We start from the raw sequence: 7,143 nt of genomic DNA, 5'->3' as shown, positions 1-7,143 counted from the left end.
AAGGTCTTAGCCCCCGTTTGCCCCCCCCCCCCCATTTTTTCAAATTAAAATGATTGGAATAGTTTTTTTTTTTTTAAATAAGTGGTTGGAAAAGAAGGAAAAAATTTTAATTTATGTGTAATATTATTTTATGAAAAATTGTGCAATTGAAAATAAGAGAGAGAAATGAAATTTAATTTAATGAGGGCCAAACGAGGCTTAAAAAGGTGTGATTGATTAGGCCTGGGTCAGTTTTAAATCTGGATCAAACATGGCCCATTTACAAGCCCAAATAGTTAGGCCCGTAAAAATGACAAATATGCTAGACGTACAGATATTGGTTGATAGGGGGAATCCAGAAATTTAAACTTGCTGATGTGGTGTGAAATAAAGAGGAGAAGTGCGCTGTGGAAATTTTAAAGAAAAGTTCCAGCCTAAATATATACAATTTTTTTTTTGTGTTTTTGTTGTTACTTTTGGTGTTATTACGGAATATCAAACAAAGTCGACATATTGCATTTAAAAAAAAAAGGTTGAACCCCAATTTTGAGGGCCCCCACTACCAATATCATTTTAAAGTGTTCACGACCTAATATTTCACGTCTTCAACGACAAATGAAACGGCCAAATGTAACAAATGTTGCACTGCGTCAAAGTAGGCAATTGAAACTCGTATTTGAGATTTTCGATAATATGCTAACTTTAAAAAATTTTCGACGTTCATAAGCTAGGCAAATCCATAAATCACCGGCGTCATCTTGAAGATCGTTTTGAGAACTAAATCATAAACATATCGAATAGTTTAAATAAACGTCAAAAATAATTAATCGTGCATGAAACGTGGGTGTTAAAAAGAGGCGAATAACTCCTTTTTTTCTTTAATTATTTCTTTACTGTTAATTATTTTTGTACAACAAATTTCTCAATATAATTTATATCATTTTATTAGGAAGTTTTATATAAGTAGAATGTAAAAAAATCAAAAGTAAAATGACATTATTTAAAAAGTAAATTTTTAGAAATTTCCTAAATGATCGATAGATGACATTTTATATTGATGTAAAAAACTTTGACATCCATGTCAAAAGAGACATCATTTAAAATTTTTTAGAAATTTATTTAGGAAATTTCCTTAAAAAAAATCTGGATCATTTTTAGGAATTTTTTTACATTACTGTTGCCTTTTAAGTCTTGATCATTTTTTCCAAAAAATTAAAATAATCTAATAAATTTCCTAATATAATTTTTGACAAATTTTTAAAGGAAATTTCCTAAATAAATTTCTAAAATTTTTTAAATGAAGTCTCTTTTGACATCGATGTCAAATTTTTTTTACATCAATATAAAATTTCTTCTATCGATCATTTAGGAAGTTTCTAAAAATTTGCTTTTTAAATGATGTTATATCATACACATGAAACTTCCTAATAAAATGATGTAAATTATATTGAGAAATTTGTTGTGCAAAAATAATAAACATTAAAGAAAAAAGGAAAAAAAAAAGAGTTACACGCCTCTTTTAACACCCATGTTTGATGCACGATTAATTATTTTTTACATTCATTTAAACTATTCGATACGTTTATGATTTAGTTTTCGAAACGGGCTTCAAGATGGCGCCGACGATTTATGGATTTAACTAGAGTATGAACGTCGAAATTTTTTTAAAGTTAGCATATTATCGAAAATCTCGAATATGAGTTTCAATTGCTTAATTTGACGCACCGCAACATTTGTTACAATTGACATTTTCATGTGTCGTTGAAGACGTGAAATACTAGATCGTGAACACTTCAAAATGATATTAAAAATGTAATATTTTGACTATATTTGATATCCCATAATAACACCAAAAGTAACGACAAAAACATAAAAAATTGTAAATATTTAGGCCGGAACAGCTTGGCCTTTTCTTTAAAATTTCCACAGCTCTTCGCCTCTTTATTTCACGCCACATCAGCAAATTTGAGTTTCTGGATTTTCCCTGTCAACCAATTTCTGTAAGTCTAGCATAACTGTAAAAATTATTCTATTTTTAGCGGATGTTTGGTAGGGATTAAAAATTAGATTTTTAGTATATTTTGATAGAATTTTTTTGGAACGTGTGGTTGAAAAATGAATAATTTTGTAGGTACCGAAAATTATTGATAGAAATAATACAGGTGCTATGTTGACAGCATTTGTACGGTGCAATTTTCGAGTTTGTTGTGTCAAAAACCAACGACAACCTGCCAAGTAGCGGACACCGTAGGTGAGAACACCAATAGTAATAGAACAAATGCTGTGTAGATTTATCTTCCACTGCATGCATTGGTAATTAGCTCTGTACTATTTACATAAATTAATCGGAATTGGAGTCGTTGTTGGAGCTTTGTGATTTGATCACCAAAAATCCGACCAAATTTTTGGAGAAAATTGCTTGGATTTGCAATTGATGACCACAACCAGAGTTGATGTTAATTGGAACGCCTAGGGTGTCTAAGTCACAGCTCAATGCCATTGTCACCGTTGCACGATTCCTCTCTAAGGCCATCTCCAACTATGCAACAAACCAAAATTTATCTCTAACAATTACATCAAAAGTTACATCAAATGAACAGTGTTTAACCATTTTCGTCCCTTTTTTTTATTCTTTATAATTTATTTATTTGAAATATTATTTATTTAATTATTTTATAAATACATAATTTACTAAATAAATAATTACGTTAAATTACGGAAAAGATTAAATTTATTAATAAATATAAAAAATTCTCAAAATTATGAAACAATGTGGTGAGGAAAGACAACAGAATTACGAAGTCCAAAAAAGAAAATTGGCAATGACAGAAACTCATGAGGAGAATAAAATTTTGTCGACAGATTTGAGTTTAATAACAGATCCACACGTATGTTTGTGCTTGCAAAACGAACAAGCAAGAATTTGCTAGAAGAAATTTCAATAACAAGATAAAGGATCTGAAAGTTCATTTAGTTTGTTTGGAAATTGTTTCAACGATTTTGGAGAATCTGGAAATGATTTTCCAAATTACTGAACTATGCACTTTTTTATGTATCTTTTTAAAAAAATAATAAATTATATTATCGTATGTATGTCGTTGTTTAATATATTTCGTGTTAACTTTAATAAATAATCGTGTTTGTTGTATTTTAAATCGTTTTCGTCTTTAAATTAATTTATTAATTATTATGTCTTATATTTAAATTTTATTTTAAATGTAAATAATAATATTAATATTAATGAAAATAATAATAATTTATTGTATTAAAAAATATATAGCACAAATAATATAAATATCTGCCACGAGATTTATGCAACGTGATTTTATACCGCAAGCGCACGGTGTCAAGTTTTGTAGTATATTAAAGAATCGAAAAGTGTCGAACCCACAGGGATTGATATTCGACTTCCACTGATTATTATAATTGTGTCCGCGTTTACTTTATCTAGACAATCGAGTGTTAAATTAATGTTTAAATACTAAACTAACGTTAATGAATTAAATAGTGCAATAAAAGTGAGGCAATTTCTAAGGACTAAATCAAAATTACGTGATGTCTAGGGAGTGATTTCACCGTATTCTCAACATAATTCTCAATCCCTATAGATATTTGCATCAACTATTTCCCGAATTCATAGGCAAGAATCCAAAATTAATTCTATTTCCCCCTCTCGAGCGTAAAATAAAACCTATCTCTATATTTTAATCCCAATATCTCTATTCCAAATTAAATATATAAAGATTATCGCGCACTGTGTTCTTGTTTTACCCTCAAAGATTCATACTTTCTCTCGAAACCTACAAACCTAGGTTATATTATTCTTAGATCATGCCTAAATTTCCCTCTCTCGAGCGTCAAATTTAGAACATCAATTCATTCAATTGGTGATCAGGCAACCGAAAGCATTAAACAAGAACAATACAAATCAATTCTGGAAAATTAAATGGAAATACTATAAAGAAATTAAATCATATCTCAAATAGGTTACATCAAACCCTAGATTTAATAGTTTAGTTCATGATTAAGAAGAAAAACATAATAAAATACAAACTAGAGTGCATGTTCTATTTCTCAATCTTGTTGCTTGATTTCTCAGTTTTCTCCCTTCTTCTTCTCCAAAATCGGGTCGATCTTCTCTCAATTGGTGCCTCTCTTTTTCTTGCCTCTTCAGCCGTCTACCACCTTCTCTTATTCTTCATCTTGGTATTTATATTTTCTAAGAGTTCTCAAGGGTTAGGGTATGATTTTTGGATCGAAAAGATAATTAAAAATTCGGGTTTTAACGTTTTGGGATTTGGCGCCACGATTCTCATGTTAACTGGCACCATGGCGCCCAAGTTTCTGCTGCCTGGGCGCCATGACGCCAGAGGTTTTGATGGAATTTCATCTTTTTCGGCGCTGTGGCGCCAATGCCATTGCTTTGCTTCTTTTCTCTTTGTTTTTCAAACCTATTTTCCACTCCAATCTTATTCAATACTTGCTCATTCATGCTCCATTTTATTGATCATCATTTTTGCTCATCACCAACTCCCAATAGTGGTATTTTCTCGATAGTTGTCCAAACTGCAAAACAACACGAACACACACATCAAAACCTTCAAAAATGCTCAAAAACACATCAAAAAATGTGATTTAGAAGCTTTAGTTTAATGAGTGAATTACACTCATCAAATACCCCCAAACTTAGTTCTTTGCTTGTCCTCGAGCAAACACAAAACTAAAGATAATTATTAACGAGCACAAAAACACGACTAAGACAGACAAAGTTACTCAAAAGAAACTTTATGTTAGACACCTTGTATTTACAGATCAAGATTAAAAACACAGCGTCAAATTCATGAAGTACTTCAAAACTATAATGCACGCATCAAATCCTCGCTCATTCAATGCAAACGGGTGTGTGTGTGGAGAGTTAAGCATAACGCTGTACAATAATAAATTGACCCAATTTTCAACCTTAGAAGGCAAATATTTCCTTGCTTCGCTCGTGGGATTCACACACCCCCAAACTTGTTTTCTTTTCTCTTTCCAAGGTGTATTCTAAAGTTAATTTTTTTTTTGCTAATTTCTTACACCGCTCAAGTTTGGTTAGATTTCACTATCGCAGTTCAACTTATCAACAGATGAGGATTCTCCTTATTTTTGACTGCTTCAACCTCTAGGAATCAACTAAGTTACTAACCTCTCATCAAAGGTTTAATCCTCTAAAACAAGTGTTCAGGACGTAATCAAAATATGTGATATTTAAATATATATATTTTTTAATATATGTATTCTTTAAACACTCTTTGTGTGGACGTCACTTTCTCAAGCTTTCTAAAGGACCCTTGTAACGAGCTTTAGGTCGATGACTCTCAAATCAAACGACTTTAGGGCAACAGGTTTTAAACCCTTACAGGCTTAATCACTCGAGTCATAAAGGCTACGAAAAGACGATTCACAATGAGATTATTAAAGTTGTCCTCATTGGGATCTTTTTTATGCAATGATTAGTGCAATACCCCTTATTAAACACCTATTCTCGAAAACGACATCTAACTTAAAGTTTTCACTCAATTTTCATCCTATTAGTCTCAGACAATCCACACAAAATTTAGCACACATGGAATCCACATTTATCTCCAGATTTTCCTGCAACAACTTAACATACCAAATAGCCTATATTTGGTTTAAGGGTATAATAATGTTTAAAGGTTGTTTGGGTTTAGCATCTAAGTTCTCTAATTCAACCTATAAACATGAATCAACCTACTGATGCACAACACTACAATCAACTCACGTGCAAAAATAATTTTCGTTTCACATGAATAAGCAAAAATTTAACTCAAACACATAACTCGTCTATAATTCATAAATCAACGCATGTTCTCAATTACACATATCAATACCAACAATATTATCTAACACATACAAGCATACAAAAAACACAAAATGAATTTTTTTTAATCAATGCATACAATTAAGAAATTAAAAACAAAACACACAAATAAAATAAAATAATTTTTTTTAAATGCCCACAATTCACAAAAAAAAAAAAAAAAAAAAAAAAAAAAAAAAAACTAAGGCAATTTTAGACAATATAATATACTCCCCCCAAACTTAAAGTAAACATTGTCCCCAATGTTAAATTAAAAGAAAATGAGAAGGACTTCCCTGAATTGTCTGAATTGTCAATGATGGTCCGTGCTCTGACGTTGAATTTGATGTACGCTTCTTCTAGCTTTTACCCCCCAAAACTTGAGATTTTTCATGTTCTCCTCGTCAAAGTTGGTATGATTGTTCCACGACGTCATGTTCCTGAAAAATAAAATTTAGATATTAAATACATGGAACAAGTGTTACTTAGCTCAAACATCAAATAACCAACTTGACTACTTATAAACCTAAGGGAAGATGGGATATGGCTGATAAATTCCTAAATAGAAATTATAAAATAACTGAAACTATCCTATTAATCAAAAATAGAAAACGAAATAAAAATAAAATAAAACTCTTGGGTTGCCTCCCAAGAAGCGCTTCTTTATAGTCACTAGCTTGACTCGACCAAGGTGTCTACGGTGGATCTTCGGTTGGAACATCTTTCTTGTTTCTAAATTTTACCCTCAGCTTTGCATTCTCCTTCACCGTAGCATGGCCAATAAAATCAGGCGGTTTGAACCTCGATATAGCCTTCAAAACCTCTTTTGGTTTGACAATGTTTGGAGGTTTCAAAGGCCTAGCCACATAGCCTTCTTTTTTGTCAGGTGGATCAGCTTCTTGGGTGAATATGAAATCCACTACTTCGGCTCCCGAGTATTTGCCATCAGTAGATGCATCCCTTACTAAGTAATTGAGAGCCATATATTGTTCTAAAGGGTCATAGAACACTTCCTTTTTTTCTCTGTGACCTAAAACTGCTTCAGTCGATTGGGCCATATTGCAAATATTGACTTTTTCTTGAGGCTTTTCTACTTGATGGATGTTGAAAATCACATGCTCTTCATTAACCCGTAGTGTCAATTTTCCTTCCTGGACATCAATCAATGCTCTTCCAGTAGCTAAGAAAGGTCGACCAAGAATCAACGGTATTTTCTCGTTCTCCTCCATGTCCAACACCACAAAGTCCACAGGAAGGATGAACTTATCGACCTTCACCAATACATCTTCAATCATGCCTTTGGG

Source organism: Olea europaea, chromosome 15, assembly GCF_002742605.1.
Source record: "Olea europaea var. sylvestris chromosome 15, O_europaea_v1, whole genome shotgun sequence".
In the NCBI taxonomy this organism is placed as follows: Eukaryota; Viridiplantae; Streptophyta; class Magnoliopsida; order Lamiales; family Oleaceae; genus Olea; species Olea europaea.
The sequence above is the reverse complement of the archived record's forward strand: the minus strand, read 5'-3'. Positions refer to the sequence as shown.